The sequence below is a fragment of the Camelus ferus genome, chromosome 12 (genome assembly GCF_009834535.1).
Source record: "Camelus ferus isolate YT-003-E chromosome 12, BCGSAC_Cfer_1.0, whole genome shotgun sequence".
Lineage (NCBI taxonomy): Eukaryota > Metazoa > Chordata > Mammalia > Artiodactyla > Camelidae > Camelus > Camelus ferus.
The window spans coordinates 24,714,283-24,733,518 of record NC_045707.1 but is presented as its reverse complement, the minus strand read 5'-3'; positions in this window follow the sequence as shown (position 1 = coordinate 24,733,518).

Here is a 19,236-nt window from a genome sequence, read left to right as displayed (position 1 = left end):
GTGTGTGTGTGTGGGGGGATAACTATACAAAAAGAGAAGGCTACAAAATTAGCCCCCTCCCCCAAATCACAAAAAAATGACTATTCTCTACTTGAAACAGCACTGGTTCATATACCTATTGAATTTTGCCTTGTCCTGATTCTTCAAATGCCATCACAATGGGTTCAGAGTAGCAGAATATACAAGGTATAATGTAAAAAAAAAAAAAAAAAAAAAGCCACAGACTAGAAAAAAAGGGGGTGGAAATAAATGGTCCAGGTATATACCAATAGACAATGCTGGAAGCAAGTGTTTGCTGCAGGGATTAAAAGGAATCAGAGATATTCCATCATCCCTGTCCTGGAGGTGAGAGCTGCAAGTGTCAGTGTTTTACTATCAACTAGATTTTTTTCATAGTCATTATTTAATAAGCATAAGTTTGTCTTTGGTGACAATATGATTAAAGGGATCAAATATACCAAAGCAGTGTTTCTTTCTAATGTATTTTATATCCCCCAGAGTTTTATAGTTTACAGAATGTTTAAGCCTTAAAACAAGAGTTGTGTAAACTGTAACACATCAAAATATGTACTTTTTACTTTTTCAAGATAAAGATTTCAATTAGCAAAAGTACCGTGACTCTAATTTTAAATATATTACAAAGCTCATGTCTTTTTAATGACATTGTTAGAGTACACAGATATTAATTCTTTGAAAATTGACAGCAATGAGATTTTTGTGAAGAGTCAAACAGAAGTAAAATAAAAGAAATAGTATAATGAGGATATGATCCAAAGCCTGTTTGATCTGTGGTTAGAGAGTGTGTTTAACAAACAAACAAAAAAAGTGAGAGAGCTGAAGAATATGAAACTTACTGTGACTAATTAGGAAAAATAATCCTGGCAGTATTAATAATTCTTACATCCTGAATAATGAATACATACCATGAACACAATTTCCCCTTGATGAGCTTAGAATTTAATACTTTCTTTCAAAGGGAAAAAAAGGAAAGAAAGGTCAGTAGATTTAACCATTGAAGGCTGGGGTCAATAGAGCCTTTGCTCATTGAAATACAAAGAATGTCAGTTCTCCACCAGTCTTGATAATACTGACTACATTTCCTCAGTTAAGATCTGATTTTTTTTTTTGCAGAAAACAAACAAACAAACACACAGTTTGCTTCAATTAAAATTTTTCATCTAATTCTTAAAGACGGTATAAAAATACATTTGACTTTGTCTAAACAACTCATTTGCATTCTGAAACAACAAGTTTGGTAAGGATAAATGCAGATTATGATAGCAGTTTCTTCAGTGCCGTGAGGGTTCAATTGAAAAGCCTGCCTTTGATTATCATCTCCCAGGAAGTGCCTGTTGCCCAAACACAAACTGTGCAGTTCAGGGGGCATATAATCAGAGTGATACAGATGTAATTTCTAAAAGAAACCTCTAACTTCCTTTAACTTCAGTTTGAAGTCAACATATTTATTTAGTTTAGAAAACTGCTTTTGATACCGAGTTCCAGCCCCGACTTCTTCCCAGAACCCTGGGTTCATAGGTCGTGACCACCTGACCTGTTGACGGGGATGGTCTAATGGTTTACCAAACAGGACTCCACTAAAGCAGCATTTTTTTTTTAATTGAAAAAATTTGACATATAACATTTTGTGTATTTAGAGTGTACAATGTGTTACTTTGATATATTCATATTGTGCAGTGTGTTTGCCACTGTAGGGATATTTAATGCATGACATAATTACAATACAGTGTTGTTGTCTATATTCATTATACTGCGTTACATCTTTATGGCCTATTTACTACTCATTTCAAGTTTGTTCCCTTAAACAACATCAGTCTTATCCTCATACATCCCTGTCCCCTGCTAACTACCATTTTATTCTTTATAAAATAGAATTCATTTTTTTTTCCTTTTTTGGGGGGAGGTATTACAGCATTTTTAATGAGGACTTTCAGGTTCAATCCTCTCCCTCCCCTCACCTCTGATCATTTCCAATATTTTAGAACAGTGTTAAGAACAATTTTTTTTTTATTCTTTTTTTCCTAGTTCTTTTTTTAAAAAAAAAAAAAAAAAACACCTTTATTGTGGTATGGTTCCTGTACTGTAAACTACACATATTTCAGATGTGCAATTTGATGAATTGTGATAGATGTATACACCAATGCAACCACTACCACAACCGAAATAGCTAACATTTCCATCACTCCCCAAGAGGTGCAATTTTTGAATTTCCAATATATCCCTTCCCACCCGCTTTACCCCCTGGTAAGCGTTAAGTTTGTTCTCTATGTCTGTGAGTCTGCTTCTGTGAAATGGAATTCTTAATTTCCACCCAAGTCTCCTCCAATCTTGTACTTCACTCAGTCTTTCCCATTGAGTAGCAAATGGCATCATTCTTTTGCTGAAGTCAGTTACCAAGAAGACTTAACTGACTTCTCATTTTTAAATTTTTATTACTTATTTTTTAATCACTATAAGGGGATCCTATTGTGTTGTCTCCAAAACATATTACTAATCTGATTTCTCTTCTCATGCATCTTAACTTCTACCGCAGCCAAGCTACCATCATGTCTTGCCTCATAATTGTAATAGCCTTCTGTATTCTTTGCATAGTGGTCAAAGTGGTATTTTAAAACAAAAATATAATTATGGCATACCCTGCATACTAGCTGCTGGCATCTGACCCTCTCTGACCTGATCCCACACTGTGCCTCGCCTCCCTCCCTGGGAGGGGCCACCCCAGTCTGTCAAATACTAAATAGCCATCCAGCTATTCTCCATCTTATAAACATGATGATATTTTTCATGATACAATATTATCATTCATATCATGTTTTATTGCTTATTTACTTATGTCTTTATTGTCCTTATCATAAGATTCAAAAGAGCAATTTGTCTTTTTTATCATCATGCTACTTTAAACCCTGACAGTACTACCAAATACAACGTAAGTGTTAAATAAATATTTCATGAATAATGTATAAATGAATAAATGGTAATTTGTTTTACCTTGCTGACTCCCTACTATTTTCAGGGCTACATAGCATAATTACACTTTTTTTTTTTTTTTTTTTTTTTTTTTTACTTTGTACTGAGTCAGTTGCTGAAATCATGAACTAAGACTTAAAATTAGAAATCTTGTAAGCTGTGCTCCCCCTAAGCTCTTAATCATCTTATTTCTGTTTCTTTTATCTTAAGCACTTGTCTTATTGCAATATAAATTAATTTACATATTTATTAGATTTGGGGTTTTTTGGTCTATCTTACCCAATTGTAATATATATGCCATATGGCCAGAAATTGTTTTCTATTTATTTACAGCTGGAACGCTTTGCCATTTGAAATACTGCCTGCCACATAGTAGATGCTCAGTATTTGTTGATAAATGAATCACCTGAATTTTCTAGGTTCTTGATAAGCAAGGGATATACTTCAAAGTTCATGAGCTAAATGGTCATTGTACTCTGATATTTCAGCAAGAACACATGGTTAACATGAAAAATAATTTTGGGGTAAAGATGTAAATGATGTAGAAAAAAGAGTTCCTTTGTATTTAAACTTATTATCATTATATAAGTTAGGCTAGATTTATCCTGAAATGTACCGAAAGAGGTATATAACCTCTAAATAATTCCTGAAAAAATTCTGAACCTCTCTGTAGTAGTTAGTAAAGAAGGAAAGGACTCCTTCATTAAATGGAAATTGTATCATTTTCTTAATCGTGATTTTCTCTGCAACAGCTGAGTTATGCAATCTCAAATGATGCTTTAATTTTATAGTATCTTATTTATTTAACTGTCATATGTCAGACTGAGCTATTTTAACCATAGACAAATTCTTATTTAAAATTATCCACGTGCCTGAATTAGATCTGTTATTAGAAAACCCTTTTGTTTATACACCTCAGTTAGCAGAGCCATCAAAAAAGTCATTATTTATTTTTATTGGAATTCTTTGTGACAAGCAGATCACTGTCCTGTATTATTATTAGTCATTAAATACTTATCACCATTACCTAGAAAATTCATTTGGACTTACAATAAGTAAATAAATAAGTATTCATCTATCACCTACTTTTCCGCACGGTTCTCTGTTAAGTACAATAAGGAATATACACAATCCACAAACCCTGATTCCTGCATTCTTATAACCTGTAATCTGCAGTGACCACATATAAATTTAACTAACTGCAATGAAAGACAAAATGTAGTTTGCTGCCCATGAATGGTACAGAAAACAAGTTTCGTAAGAGTTCAGAAGAGGCAAGACAACTCCTAGAAGAAGAATTAAGGGATGCTTAATCAGAGAGGTGGCCGTTGAGCTGAGCTCAGATGATAAGTGAAACAGGAGTAGATAAACCAAGATGAGAAGTACAAGTAAAAGGGTTGAACTGATCAAAATTCACATGATGGGCCTGTGAGTGGACTCGTCTTGGCAAGAGTGTCAGGTTTGTTAAGAAGAATGCAAGAAAGGTAATTTAGGGATGGAGGACTTGAATGGCAGGACAAGGATGCTGGACCTTAAGCAATTGTCAGTTGCATGATATCAGAGGCATTTGGGAGGATATTGTTGTGGTGACCATATGAAGAGTGGTTTGGAAAAGCAAGAGATTAAAGGCAGAAAACTAAATAAGAACCTTTGGCAATGGACTGGTCATAAATCAATAAAGGTTTGACTGAAAATACTGATAATGTTAATGGAAAAGAACATTATATATATATATATATTAAATTATTTTATTTTGGCAGAGGGGCTAGGTAATTTTAGAGGAGGTACTGAGGATTGAACTCAGGACCTTCTTTATGCTAAGCATGTGCCCTACCACTTGAGCTATACCCTTCCCCCCGAACATTATATGTATTTTTCTTTTGATCCGTAACTGTTTCCGAATGGACTTCATCGAAATGTTCCTGGAACTTGAAATCCACGTTTGTCCTCCCTGAATCCAATTCTGCAAGACTGCGTAAGTGACATGAGTTTCATAAACTTGGTATGAACTCATTAACTTCATCAGTGAAGGTGTGAAAGGCTGCAGCCTGACGTCTCCCAGCCAAGTGGGCTGTCTATAATAAAACACCTATCACTTCAGGGACTTTAAATTAGCAAGCCATCTGGCAGAAGGGGGAATTAATGAGGACGGCATTACTCATGACGGAGGGCCTGGGTTTGACTCAGAGGGCCAAACAGTGCTGAGGATGATCTGGTTATTATTTTAAGTTAAAGTTTCAGTTCTTAATAAAGTATCACACCCCAAAGGGTCATAGTTTTCATAAGTTTTTCTGTTATAAAACCAAATACGCACGCAAAAATGCGTAAGGGATTGTGAACTAAGTGGAAACCCCGCTGAGTAATTCAGGTCAAGATAATACCGTGTGAAGGTCTCATCAAGTGCTCTGATTCATTCTAACCAAGAAGCACCTGTTAGGGTCCAGCAGTGAACTATTAAAATCTCCTGTCTGCAATATCCTCTTAACACGGCTCCCCTGATGATCCGTGTAAGAAGAACTGAAACCACACCTAGCGTTGGTGAGGGGGGTGGTGTTCACTCACTGTTAGCTGGTGGAAAGGTGATTGATTTAGTCTTTGGAAAAGCAATTTGGCAATCTTATTAAAAGCAAAGTGCTTCCAGCTTTTCACCTATTAGTCTCATTGCAGATTTGTCCATATAATAATAATTAATTAAGCCAAAATATCTCAATTGTTTTGGTCAATAAACCATGACATATTTGTAGGCTGAAATATTATTTTCAGGTTTATGACAGGAGTTCGAGGAGGCATTGGATAAGGAGTAAAGGGGCATTTGAGCTTCACATTCACAGGGTCTGAAATGTGGAGTTTTCACTTTATAGCTTCATGGCATCAATACAGTCTTAGATTTATATTTACAGAGTGGAAATATATGTATTTATATCTCTTGCCACTGAGAACTTGTTTCACACTACCTGATGGAAATTCTTGGATGGCATGCTTACAAGTACTGTTTCTATATATATTTGTAATATCCAAATTTTCTGTGATGAATAGATATCACTTTATAAATAGGAAAACAAGAAATAAATGCTGTATCAAAAAACACTGAGGAGATAAGCGACCCATGCAGTTGTTGTGCTCAATTCATTTAAATTTGGTACACGAAGCCCAGCGATGTAGGACACCTAATAATAAGCGTCTTAGCACACATGGCAGATGGGCTCTTCCCCCAACACTAAAATTCTTCCTGGCTATCCAACTTACGTCCATAAAACTCTCTTTATTGCTGCTAAATAATTTTGCTTTGCTATTCTCTGTCCTTTTTGGCTTTCTAGACACCTGAGTGAGTTGTTATATGTAATCCATTTATATATATATATAAATATATATATATATAAAATTTTGGCACAGGTATTTTGGTACAGGTATCTCATTTGGGAATACATTCCAGGAAGTTGTTACAGGGAAATGTGACATGAAGTAGGAAAAGCCAACAGAAGGCATGTTCTTGAGATCACAGCTGTAGGCAACAGGGGCTCAACTCAGCCAGGCCCTCTGATAAATATACAGAGTGCCCCCCACAGGATGGTGAGGGTAATCATGCATCGGGTCCCAGTCCCTCCAGCATTAACACCCCTGCACTGTCAGGGCAAGCTGAGTGGGCTTCCGCATCTTCAGTGAAAATTACAGGACGGAAGTGCAGCGGGGTGAATGGCTCGTGTTGGAGGAGGGGTGCTGTCAGTGCCCACAGAAACGTCTGCCAGCACTGCAACTTGGAAGTAGGGGGAGGGGTGAGAGGCTATGTTCCAGGCCAGCAAAAGCATCTGCTGCAACCCACCCTTACCCCTTGCAGATCTACATGTAACCCACAATCATTATAATGTCGACTACTCTTCAAGGTGTAACCAATTACATTCCCTTAGTAAGACTGAGTAGGATTAATGACACAAGCGACAGTGCCCACTGCTGCAGCTGTCTTTGAGGCCATGAATGACGACTGCCACCTCCATCCCCTCGCTTGCCCTTTCTAGATGGCTTGTCCCTTGTCCGGCACTGTAGCGGGTCTAGCCACTAGTCCAGGCAGTGGATGGAGACCTTCTTCCTTGAGGAGTTTGAGGCTTTGGGTGCAGAAAAATGCTATTAAGTCTCCATATTTTAGGTGGGTTGAGTCATATCTTTATTCCTGAGGGTTGTGAGCATTTGGCTATTTGGCTTTTGTCAAGCCGTTGAAGGTGCAATTTTTCTTTCACTCTTATCAGCCCTCCAACAGGCCTCCATTCAATAGCCCTCCAAACCTCCCCTCCATTCTCATTGTGTGGCAGTGAGTCTAGCTGATAATCAGGGATAATTTTTCCCTCACCAGCATGGTACCTGTTTCTTTTTGTCTGCTAGCCTACTGACATATGATACCCCAAATGGCCACGCAGCTATAATAGCTTCACTTCCAGTGAAAACATTATTGTGTCCAGTGGTGGAAGTGTTCCCCCCCCTGGGAATTAAAGCCTTTTCATTCAGTAGAGACTAAAATTATAAGGATGGGAAATACACATTTCCAAGTGGGTCTCTGGAAGTAATGGCAAGAGGATGACTTCTACACACACCCTTTCATTCCAGACCCATGTATTGGAACTGTGTAGGATACAACAGTATTGTGTTAGTGTCTTACCACCTATCTCAAGGAACAGCACCGCAACTCTACATCCCTAGGCTGGCACCTTAGATCAGCTTCGTAAGGAGCGCGTCCACATTCTCCCAGGCTGCCCACCACCTACACTGTATGGTAGCACTCGTGGCTCCCCTGGTCATGCATCCGTCACTGCACAATCTTTGCCACAACGGGGCCGTCTATTGATAGCACCCCCTGAAGAACTGGGCACCAAGTTCTTCCTTAAAGGGAAATTGAACAGCAGGTACACAGTCCACTAATAAGTTACTCAAACTCTGAACACTACATGAACAAATTTCATGATCTCTTCCAGCTTACCTTTCCAAACTGAACTCCCACTCTGGTCTTTTCACCAAAAATGTTTTTGCAGCTGAACCACAATACATTCTGTTCCAGGCATATATCCCATTTTTTAAAGATCCTAGGGTTCTTTGCTCACACTGTCTCCTCCATTTGGGATGCCTTTGCCTTCAACTCCACATGGCGAAATAAAATATGTCCTACAGAGTCTGGTGAAATGCAATCTCACCTACCAAGCTTTTGCTCTTCCCTCCTTCCCCAGACTGTTCTGTGTTCTCCCACAGACCTCCCCACACCTTGCAGGTGCAATACTTATCTTCTTCTCTGAAAACCCATAGCTCCTTATCTGTACCTCTACGATACCACCACCCGCTACTGTAGTTTGTGTAGGCTTCACAGTTCAGTCTTTGAGCTTTGCTGCATTTAAGGAATCACTCCCCTTATACCACCTCTTTTTATCCTGATTTTGTATTTTAAACACCCAAAGAGCTGATGCCTCCACTCAGGGGAATGTACTTTGTAGAAGGACAAAGGCCAACTGCTTCAGCTGTGTCCTATCATGACCACCTGTTCCGTATCTCCCCTATTAAAAACCTTAACTCCTGAGGACAGGAGCCACATCACGTAGACATTAGTGTTACCCTCAGAACAGTGTCTGACACACATAGGGACTCAGTAAACAGCGAAATGAATAAATTATGCAAATACTATTTATTTCACAGTTGTGCTAAGAGAATAAAAGAATAAGTAATTTAAAATATATGTTCCAAGGCATTATCATATCATTATGCTATTTATCATTACCAACTGGTCGGCTTATTGAAGGAATAAATTAGTTAAATTGAAGGAAGATCCAAGATACACAGCATCGAGCAAGTCTATCAGCGCCGTTTTTTTCAACAGTATTTGCTTACTTTGTGTCTCTGTGTCACAATTTGATAATTCTGACCATATTTCAAGATTTTCATGATTATTATATTTTTATGGTGATCTGTGGTCAACCAGTGATCTTTTGTATTAATATTACAATTCACTGAAGATGGTTACCATGTTTTAGCAGTCAAGTATTTTTAAATTAAGCTATGTACTTTTTTTTCTGGATATAATGCTATTGCACACATAATAGACCACAGTACAGTATAAATGTAACTTGGATGTGCATTGGGAAACAAACAAAAAATCCGTGTGACTTGCTCTGTTGTGAAATTCACTTGATAGCAGTGGTCTGGACTCAAACCCTCCGTATCTCCAAGGCGTGCCGTGGATATGGGGAGAACTCCGAAGGATAAAATAATTCTTAATCACCACTTTTACATTACAGGAGGAAGTTTTAAAAATTGAAGGAGAAAATCAGTTTTAAAAATGTTTTATTATCTAATTAAATAGGTGATAATTCTAAAGATTATTACCTGGGGAGCACTACAGGGAATTCATATTTAGTGTTAACTTGTTAACTCTTGGCTCCACAGTAAGAGGTTAAAAGGTGAGACTTACAGAGAAATTTCTTCTGGTCTTACCCTACAAATGGCTCTTGCTGGAGCTATACACATACACCTAAAAAAAAAAAAAGTTAATTGATATAGAAATTTTCCTTTAATATATTCTTTGCTGTGGTTTCCCAGTAGTCTCTCTTCTGATCATCCCAGCTCCTCTGCTGTTTTCTTTCATCGCTAAAGAACGTCAACGTTTTCATTTAGACAGCAAGGCAAATAGTATATTTCTATCAAGTATGGGTTATTCATTAGGATCAGTTCTTACATTATCTCCCTTGTTTTCCTTTTCCAATATGCAATTAAATGGGAAAAACTGAGGCAATTATGTGTCCTTGGAAAGAGCTGAATGTTTAAATTCTTTCTCTTCCATGAGTTGCAAATTTGGCCCTGCCGTGTGACTTCTTTCTGTTTCGTGTATTTCATTTTTGAGTGAAATATTTTTATTTATCTCACCTGAAAATAAGATGAAGTGGATATGTAAGATTATACCTTTTTAGCAACTACCAAAGACACAGGGCTCAAGGCCATGATTCTGTTAAAGAGACTGTGGACCATTTCTGACTGACCCAAATAATTCACCAGTGTGGACTTGCTACATAGTTTACGTATGTGCCATTCCATTGGGCATTGAATCGTCCCTTCCCAAATCCAGTTACAGTGAAAGGGAAATAAGTATTTAACATATCAAAACTAAACATAAAAATCACATTAGAGCGATTCCTCTATGGTTAGTGCTTGCTCCAATCTAATTTTAAATCAGGAGACCTATATTTATCTTCAAGTTAAAACAAGGCCCAAACATCTGCCCCTTCATTTCCCAGTTCCAAAATATAGTATTCAGATAAGAATTAAGACAGCAGATTAAGGAGACGTTTAATAAAATGTACCCTTAACTTTGCGGATTTCAAACCTCTCATTTTAATACTGACAGTACTTTACCATCTATGCCCCGTGGTAATGTCTGTGCAGGTTCTATCTTATCTTTGCAGGGTACATTCAAAAAAAAAGGTTCCTAGTCAAGCTTAAAAGCAGACACCTAGAAGGACGGGACAGGCTGCCGCTCCTCCTGTCCACCCACACTTTATTCACCTCTGGCTCTTGTCCCTTGACAGCTGACATCTATTCATCAGGTAAAACGTAATTCTCAAACTAGTTCCATGGATTTTTTTTTTTCCCCACACTTGTTTCTTGTGTCCTGGGCTGGGAAGAGGACAGACCCAGTGTCATCTCCGCTCCCATCAGTGCCTGCTGGGGATTTTGGTGACTGAGTTGGGATGGGCTATTTCCAGTCAGGCTTCTATAAACTTTCCCTTGTAACAAGCCAGAGTGGTGATTTTCCTAAGACATGCTTCAGTGCCCTGCCGTTTTACTGCAAGGCACAAGAAGAATTTCGGAAAACCTTCTTAGGTTGCGAGTGATGTGACTGTTTCTAGGACTCACAGAAAATGATCTCCCATTTTGTTTCAGTTGCTTTCCAGCAATGACTCTAACAATGTAACGAATTTCTCACATGGCTTAAAATATGCCAAAGTCTAATCAGCCCCGCCTGTCTGAGCTGCCTCGGGGGCAGAGCAGGGATGGAAGACAATGGTCACAGGTGGTGTGCCCGTCCGCAGCTCTCTCAGCGCAGCCCTGCCGCGTGTGTCCTGCTAGTTCCTGTACTAAAGAGTTTCTCCAACAGTATGTTTCCTCCTCCTCTTCCTTCTTTTTTCTTCTTCTCCTTCACCTCCTCCTTCTCCCACCCTTTCTCCTTTTATTTATTTTTGTGGCCCTTAGCAAGAAGCGATGAAATCCGTTGCTTTATGGCTATCTCTACTAGGTGGATAGATTCATTCTCTCTGCTCTGAGGACAATGAGATGGTATTAGCTAAATAACGACTTACCAATTCCATCATTAGTAGTAATGAGGAGTCATAAACTTAAGAAGGGCCAGTAGAAATGCAGGAAACAAAACGTTGTTTGTTAGTTGTAACTAAAGGTAACTAGTAGGAATAAGATGGAAAAGATAATCACCATTTTTCCCTTTCCCAAGTTGCATCTCTGATTTGGATTCATCTATAATTCCAATCATTTTTTTAAAAGAAACATTAATACTATGGATGTAGCAATTAGCATCTCAAAGTTCTTACTAGGTTAGAATTTAATTGAATCTAATATTTTGAATATGTCATGGAAATATCTGTAAAATACTATAGCTGTATCCAGAAACCTACTGCAAGTGTATAGAGGAAAAAGATAGAATTTTATAGAATCCCATATGAAAAGGCGTTAGGTTTCCTTGACTATAATTAACCGTGTAATGTGTACCTCTAACAGCTAATGTCAGTGTATGCTACATTCATAGAAGTAGGTGCATAGAAGAAAGGATGGGACAATTCGACTGCTCTCTGCACTAATGGAGAATTCTGCCTCACTCTGGAGAAGCATTTTTTTCTAACTGATCAAAATGATGAGACAATTTTAAATAAAATTATTATTTATTTATAAAGCAGGAAAAATAATATTTATGGGATGGAGATGGAGTAGAGAGAATAATATAGTTCATTTATTTGAAGGGCTGTTTAACAAGAGATGAATACGTTCCATTCTTATCCTATGACACATTCCTCATGTCAAAATTTTCATCTGACTCAATTCCTGTTTATTGAGTGTTTACCACATTTATTCCTGGCAAGATAACAAGGTTGAGAATCAGAGATAAACACCAATTCTGGCTCTTTCATTCATTGTATGTGACCTTGGCAAGTCTTTTACTTTTCTGAGTTGCAGTATTCTCAACTGCAGTGTGAAGTCGGTCATACCTATTTCACGGTTGATGCCAAGTATTAAATTAGATAATGGACAGAATGTAACAGAGGCCAGTTCACAGCAAGCATTTGACATATTCTTGTGGGGACTGCTAGAAGAAATGAATATTCAAAGTATTTAGTAGGTCCCCAGTGGAATGAACTAGGATCAAAATCTTTAAATTGTTGATATGTGTCTACTAAACAGTAACTTTTTGTTTCTTACATTCTCACTGCTCCTTTAGCTTTCTTTTTGGTTCACAAATGCCTCGGTAAATTTGATGAAAGCTGAGTCCCTCTTCACAGACAACGCGCGAACAAGCAAAAACACATGCGCAAAATTGTATTAGCTATTTCGGGAGCTGGATTGGCTCATTCAAATCCTTCCCTCAGTGTATATCTTCAATAAGTAAAAATTACGTTACATTGGTATAATTTTAAAATTCACAAAGAAGTGCAAGGAATGAAATAAGTAGTTGAGAATCATGTTGGGAACGTTGCTAATGCTGTGCTCTCTATCTTTCTTAGCAATGATGCAATAAGGACAAAAGACAAGACATTGGAGATGTTATCTCAAGTCCAATTAGAAATTACAGTCATTGAGCAATTTCCAAAGAATTTAATAAATATTCTCTATAAATATGAGGACCCATGAGTAGAGTTAATCCTTGTTCATTTACTGATTTTTAGCAAACTTGTTTCTAAGCATTACACTGGCATCAATTTGAGAGTTTATGTTTTGTCAACAGAACAAGTCCTGTTACACCAATTTTCTAAATCTTTGCAAATCCATCTTCTCTTTTGATAAACATAAAAATATTAATCTCTTATTAATGTAATTTGAAATTGCAAAACAACTGAGTATTTGAAAAAACACTAAGGCCTTGACAATTTTGAAAATAGTTTTTGAAATTAGATTGGCTCACAAAGATTCCAACCTGCCTCCCTCCGTGCTCACTGCCCTCATGTCTTGCCCTCATTAACTCCAAAGCTTGTAATGTGCATAGATTTATTTTTAATATTCTGGCCCAGAGGGAAGCAAAAATAAATAGGAAATTAAAGCAGTTATTCAAATTATTCTAACCAACATTTTTACTTTGGTTATCGTGGCACCTATTGTCTTGGTTTGCCAAGGAGTCCTTTTCTGCTTTTAGAACTGGTACCCGGTCCCAGGGCAGCCCTGTGACCCAAATTCATAAACTAGATTCAGAATTTGGTCCAGGGGTGGGCATAGGAACCCAAGAAAGGACAATCAGAATCACTCTTCTGGATTTTTACCTGGAACTAACGTGCCCGTATGTTGGAGGTGGGAGTGCTGTGCACACATGCATGTGCAGGGCATGGGGGGTTTCTCTTCCTCCTGTGGTCACAGAGCTGTATGGTTATAACACCTAAGCGTACTCCCCCGTCACACCAGTGGAACGAAGATGCACACAGAGGAAATCAGAGATGCGACAATCCTGTCAGGAATGTACTCAAGCCTACGGGTCTTCCTTCAATTCTGTATGCTTTGTCCTGTCAATATATTTTCTTTTACTTAAACTGAATCTAGTTGGGTTTCAGTCACTTGCAATTGACATGATCAATATAATTACTTATATTAGGTTTTTGTTATTATTTTTGGTCTTCAAACTTCTATTTAAAGCAGTGGACCCTTTTTCAAATAAAATAGTGGATGGATCCTCCTCCAACAAAAAATAGTTGCGTGGATTGAAGCAGGTAAAGAGCATCCTGTTCTTAAAGTGCCTTCTTGGACTTCCCTTTGCACCAAATGTGTTTCCTCCACTTTTTGTGAAAATGCCTTGGTCTCTACAAAACACCATCTAAAAATGAATGGGAAAGTTTTCCCAGGGACAAAAGCATCCACCGTATTACATCTGTTTCTTTTTTTAATTTCAGCTTTATTGGGTATAATTGTCATATAAATGTATAAGATATTTAAAGTGTACACTATGATGATTTGATATATGTACATGTTGTGAAAGGATTGCCCCCCTCTAGTTAACACATCTGTCACCTCACATATTTGCCTTTCTGTGTGCATGTAAGGACATCCAAGTTTTACTCTCTTAGCAAATTTTAATTATACAACACAGTGTTAACAACTGTAAGTTACCAAGTTTTACATTAGCTCCTGCCGCCTTATTTGTCTTAGAGCTGACAATCAGGACCTATTACCATCTCCCCCTGCTTCCTCCAGCCCTTGCCCCTGGAAACCACTTTTCTACCCTCCATGTCTATGAGTTTGATTTTATTTTTGTACTCCACGGGTTTTCTTTTAAATACATGCCCGCATGAGGATAGCTGTATCTTTCTACCACACTCTGCCCTGGTTAGTGATAGCTCTAAACAACTTTTCTCCTCATTCTACTCTTGTTAAAATACCCGTTGCCTACTGTGCTGTATGAAAAATTCTGCGACAGAATAATTAGCACTTAAAAGAGTAGTCAAGTGATTTGTGTCGTATCATTATGTTCCCAATTTAATTTTCACTTGCTCGGATATTAGGTTTTAATATTGTATAAAACTAACAAATCCAAGTTTTAAATTGATTTCTTAATTCTAAAATAAAAGTTGCAAAAGCTATTTTTATAAGGAAAATTTTATAAAGAAAATGTGGAAAATTTATCTATAGTTTCTTGTTGAGAATTAAGCTTAAAGAGTGAAATGCAGTATGAAAGTTTAACTTTGTGATAGTGAACATTGTTCTTCTTTATAGTCAGTTATTCCTTAAAATAGGAAATGGTTAATTTAAATGAGTTTCAACTTCAAGAGATGAGCAAACTTTGTTTTAATAGCATGCCTTTTATATAGAAGTCAAGAAGGTTGATACAATAATGATAATAATGATGATGTTTTAAATTTGAACCTCATGAGGCATCAGTCATTGCAATTAAAGAAAATTAGAAATGAAAAAATATAATCAATACAAGCATAGCAACGTGAAGTCATCAGTTTTTTTCAGTGTGCTTGTAGCCATTATTGGTTTGGCCTACTCAGCATCTCTTTTTGGTAGAGCATCTCAAATTTCCTTTGGAGAAGTATGCTCCATCCGTACTGAGGCAACAAGGTTGAGAAGGGGTAAGACTGCATTTGCAATTTAGCCTGGCCAGACAAAGCCCTGAATTGCCTTAGACACAGGGAATGGTTGAAAGATGAGCATATGACACAAATTCATCCAATCAGAGAGAATCCCAGGGCTTATGAGGGAGCCACTAGAAGAAAAGTCTATGTTTAAAATTGGAATAGAGAGCTCAGAAATATCCATGTATTTATGGTCAGCTGATTTTCAACATAGGTGCAAAGAACATACAATGGGGAAAAATAGTCTCTTCAATAAATGGTTTGGGGAAAACTGGATATCAACATGCAGAATAATGAAATTGGATCGTGATCTTATACTATATACAAAAATCAACTTAAAATAGATTAGACTTACTTGTAAGACCTGAAACCTTAAAACTCTTAGAGAAAACATAGGAAAAAATCTTGACATTGATGTTAGCAATAATTTTTTGGGATATGACACCAAAAGCAAAGGCAACAAAACCAAAAATAGACACTTGCGATTGTATTGAACTAAAAAGCTTCTGCACAGAAAAGGAAAGAGTCAACAGAATAAAAAGTTAACCTTCAGAATGGGAGAAAACATTTGCAAACCATGTATCTGATTAGGGGTTAATATCAGATTAACCCAATAGCAACCTAATAGCGACAAAAAAAATCCCAATTAAAAAATGGACTAAGAACCCAAATAAACATTTCTCAAAAGAAGACATACAAATGGTCAAGGTTATATAAAAAGCTGCTCACTATCATTAATCATCATGGAAAATACAAATCAAAATCACAATGATGTATCACCTCATATCCATTAGAATGGCGATTATCAAAAAAGCAGAAGTAACAGGTGTCGATAAGGATGTGGAAAAAAAAAAGAAATGTTTGTATTCTGTTGATAGGCACGTAAATTGATACAGCCTTTGTGAAAATAGTACGCAGATTCATCAAAAAATTACAAATAGAACTGCCATCTGATCCAACTTTTATGTATACAGCCAAAGGAAATGAAATCTCAAAAAGATGTCTGTATTCCCGTATTTATTACAGCATATTGACAAAAGCCAATACATGGAAACAACCTAAGTGTCCACTGACAGATGAACGGATAAAGAAAATGGTATACGTGCAACAGAACATTATTCAGCACTGAGAAAGAAGGAAACCCTGCCATTTGTGACAGCATGAATGAAACTGGAGGACATTATGCTACGTGAAATAAGGCAGGCACGGAAAGACAAAAACTGCACGATCTCACCAATATGTGGACTCTAAAAAAATTAAACTTTCAGAAACAGAGACTAGAATGGTGGTTGTCAGGGCTTGGGTGATGGGAAAAATGGGGAGATGTTGGTAAAAGGGTACTTGGGTTCAGTTTTGAGGGATGAATAATTTCTGGAGATCTAATGTGCAGTATGGTAAGTTTTGGTAGTAATACCATACTGTATACTTGAAATTTGATAGGAATTATCTCAAATGTTCTCACCACAAAAAAAAAAAAAAAATTAGCTATGGGAGTCAATGCGTATTTTAGTTTGCAGTAATCATTTCATAATGTATATAAAAACGTCACATTGTACACCTTAAATATATATACAATTTTTGTTGTTGTTAAGCGTATCTCAAGGCTGAAGAAAATAAAGTCAAAGTCTGGAAATAGTGACTTAGCAAAGGGCTAAAACCAGAGATTATCAGCCAAGAGCTGAAGGTTTATGGAAAAATTGGAGCTTGATATCTATGCTAAGGAATGAGTAAGGCAGGAATTTGTAAGCATAATAAGGGACATTTGATAAGCAAACATCAGGATATTCCTACGATATCTTGCACAAAGCCATTCTACACTACCTAGGAGAAATTTTAGTTTCTGGCATGTTTACATATTTTTTTGCCCTATTTCAAATACAAATGTAGATTCTTTTTGTAGTCTATTGCTAATTTTATTTAGAGTTTAGGCTGGGTGAAATTAGACATATATATTTAAGCTTGCATCTTAATTGACATCTAATAAATAATTAAGTCTTATTGCAAATGTCAGTAGCTGAAAAACATTCGCTGGATCTTTATACGTAGGAATTCATGAGCTTAAGGGATGAGAAAAAACTTTATAGGCTTATGGAATGCATGAGGCAAAAAGAAATGGCAGATTTATGAAAATAAGAAGAGACCCATGTGACTGTATTTTAGTAATTATAAAAGGATTTATTAAGAAATAAGTCTGCAAAGGTAAGTGGTGGTATGTAATGAGAATTTTAATACCATGCTCAGGACTTGAATCTTTTTCCTTCACTAAACGGAGAGGTCATTGAATATTTGTAGGGTTGACAATGATTTGATAGAAATCTAGCTAGAATGTGAATAAATCGTTCTGAGGGGAAGTGGACTGAAGGATTAGATATAGACATTGGGGAAAATGGACTTGGGGACTAGATACTAAACATAACTGGTAAGGCCCCATGGACACTAGAACAGAGACCACAGGAGTGTGGTAGTTTACAGGGAGATGATTAGGTTGTAGGTTTCTTCTACAATTGCATTATTTTGCTTTTGTCTTCTGTCTTGATGAAAAGCAATTATGAAGAAAAATGCGACTTTCCCTCAGTGTACAAGTCAAAATCCTTTAACCAGTAAAGCTCTAAAATCCATCCCTAATCCCTTTTCTGATCTTACCTACTGTGTCTCCCCGTCATCCTCTCTGTTCCAGCTGAGCAGAACTTCTCGTCCCTTTCTTAACCTTGCCAGGCATGCTCCTGGCTCAGACCTTTCACAATGACTGTTTCCTTCGCTGGGGATGTTCTGCCTTCAGAAATCTGCGTGTTTTGTCCCTTCACCTTCTTCTAGTTTTCGTGCAAATGTTATCTTATCTACATTTTCCAGGAAGGAAGGCAGAGCAGTGAAAGTACTCTGTGTGATATTATAAGGGGGGATCCATGTCATTATAAGTTTGCCCAAACCCACAGAATGCACAGCACCGAGACTAAGCCCTGAAATAAACTGTAGGTTTTGGGTGATGATGATGTATCAACACGGGCTCGTCTATTATAACAAACATCCCACTCTGAGAAGGGCTATTGGTGATGAAGAAGGCTATGCACTGTGTGGGTCAGTGGGTGCATGAGAGATAGCTATACCTTCTATTTAATTTTGCTGTGAGCTTAAAACTGTTCTAAAAAATAAATTCTATTTAAAAAAAAAAAAGTTAAAAGAGGGAGAGTAGGCTGGGAAAGGATCTGAGGGGAAACTTCTGTGGTGCCAGTAATGTTCTTCTCTTGAACTGAATGTGTCCCCTGTGTGTAAGTCCAGTAAACTGTATCCACGTGTCTACCATAGTAGACATGCATTTCAGCCTTTAGGCATGGCTTGTGTTTTGGATGTGTCTGACTCCACCAACATTAATTCATTATGTACATTCAAAGGATTGTAACATTTGAGATGACGTGGGAAACTATGTTTTGATTAGCACAGTTTTGCAGAGCATTTCATGGTTCTTAAAAAAAAAAGCAGTGCAGATTTCATTTCAAAATTTAACATAAACATTTATTTGTCATTTTAATTTTAATTTAATAAGCAATACTGGTTTTTATTACATATTATATAAATATATATGCATATACTTTCTAAGAAACAGCATAGGCCTGAAATAAAAATTAGTAAGCATTTAGAAATAGTAATTAAAATACAATAATAATAAAGTGCAAAGGAACATATACAGTGCTAAATTGCATGATTCCGATAAAAATGTAAAATTTTTTTTGCACTCTTCTCCCTGTCTGCACCACCCCCACCAAAAAAAAGAAAGAAAGAAAAAAGAAAAGTCAGCAGACAGGAGCGCTTAAAGATCAAGGTAAATACTGGAAGATAAGTAGCACCTTTAGTTAATAAAATGATTGTCAACATTGATTTCCAGGAGGCCAAAACGAGCACTTCTGATTTCATAAAGAAAATAAAACTAGTTAATATATTCCAT